The sequence below is a fragment of the Nanorana parkeri genome, unplaced genomic scaffold, assembly GCF_000935625.1.
Source record: "Nanorana parkeri isolate BGI_ZX_2015 unplaced genomic scaffold, ASM93562v1 scaffold2136, whole genome shotgun sequence".
Lineage (NCBI taxonomy): Eukaryota > Metazoa > Chordata > Amphibia > Anura > Dicroglossidae > Nanorana > Nanorana parkeri.
This window is the reverse complement of record NW_017308404.1, coordinates 40,495-42,374: the sequence shown is the minus strand read 5'-3', so window position 1 is coordinate 42,374 and position 1,880 is coordinate 40,495. Positions and strand designations below refer to the sequence as shown.

Here is a 1,880-nt window from a genome sequence, read left to right as displayed (position 1 = left end):
CTATATACTCTCTATATACTCTCTATATACTCCTATATACTCTCTATATACTCTCTATATACTCTCTATATACTCTCTATATACTCCTATATACTCTCTATACACCTATATACTCTCTATATACTCCTATATACTCTCTATATACTCCTATATACTCTCTATACACCTATATACTCTCTATATACTCTCTATATACTCCTATCTACTCTCTATACACCTATATACTCTCTATATACTCTCTATATACTCCTATATACTCTCTATATACTCTCTATATACTCTCTATATACTCTCTATACACCTATATACTCTCTATATACTCTCTATACACCTATATACTCTCTATATACTCTCTATATACTCTCTATACACCTATATACTCTCTATATACTCTCTATATACTCCTATATACTCTCTATATACTCCTATATACTCTCTATATACTCCTATATACTCTCTATACACCTATATACTCTCTATATACTCTCTATATACTCCTATATACTCTCTATATACTCCTATATACTCTCTATATACTCTCTATATACCTTTCTTAGTACATAGACATCATATATATTGTCTGTACATTCGCTGTAGATATTGACCAGCTGTGAGTATATAGATGGGGTATATACATGTATGTTCTGCACACGGGCCGTGCCGTGTGTTCTGTATGTAACGTGTTCTCTGTTTTCTCCGGAGGCCGATGATACTTACATTCAGCTGAAGAAGGAGTTGGAGTATTTGGACCTCAAGGTAAATATTCTTCTCTCGTATCTTCCCGAGATTCTAACTGATTTTCCAGCCTTGTGAAGTCTTCTGGGGGCCCCGACGTGTCTGATGCGGGGGCCCGACGTACAGTGAAGGATTCTGGGACGAGATTGAAGAAATAGGTCACCAGCACTCCATGAGTTAAAATGAATGAGTCCTTTTAATGGACAATGATGTCACAGGAATCCAACATGAGCCGACGTTTCGGGGCCACACAGGGTCCCTTCCTCAAGGCAAGAGATGTGACGGTGCCATCCGTGAAGTTACTTCGAGCACCATCTATTTGATTGTTGGCCGGGACTGCTGAAAGGTGTGCGGAGGGCACCTCCATCAATTGCATCGGATTCTGGGACGAGACGTGTGACAGTCATCGTAGGATCACGGATCCCTCCACCGAAATATCGCTCCGTGTTCAGAGGGGGATTCTGTCCTATTATTGGGGGCCCCAGAACAATGACACACTGACACTTGGGGGCCCCAGAACAATGACACACTGACACTGGGGGCCCCAGAATGAGACGCCGCCGCTGCTGCCGCCTGTGACTCGCTTCTCGTAGGTTTTGATGTTTCATATTTCTGGTTGTCGTCTTTTTGCTTTTATTTCTCTAGATTTGAATCCGGTTTTTTTTTGGTTTGCATTCAGTCCGCTCGCTCGTAAACATTGCTGTGCTCAGTGTATGATATCACCGGTAGAGTGTCAGCTCTGTGACAAGGACTTGGTAGCATGACGGTGACACACAGAGGCAGCCATCTGTACAGGAAGTCATCATCATCTACAATGTAACATTCTCATCTAGTTTGTACTTTTCTGGGACATTTTGTTGCAGGCGAGGATCTGTTCCCCGGGGGCGGGGTAGTCCGTCCTCTGAGGTAGCAGCTACAAGTGTATATATATCAGGGGTGCCCACTAGCTAGATCGTGATTGGCTGTGTCCTGTGGGGCTTCTCCTCTGGATCCCCGCTGCTCTCCCCCGACCTGTATGCAGCGGGGAATGCGAGGAGAAGTGAAGGAAGCGCTGCTGCCGGTGGGGTTGGAGGACGGAGCTGAGCGGTGAGGAGAGAGTCGCTCAGCCATGGGCTCCGTCCTCCGCCCCCCCACCCCACCGGCTG

At 44.8% G+C, this 1,880-nt stretch overlaps 1 protein-coding gene across 1 annotated transcript in view; it reads left to right on the top strand.

Moving 5' to 3' along the window:
- Positions 1–1,880, top strand: part of PLEKHA7 (pleckstrin homology domain containing A7) — a gene marked incomplete at its 5' end in the record, with an annotated part of 105,209 nt that overhangs the window by 87,304 nt on the left and 16,025 nt on the right. The gene's annotated exons all lie outside the window — the stretch shown is intronic.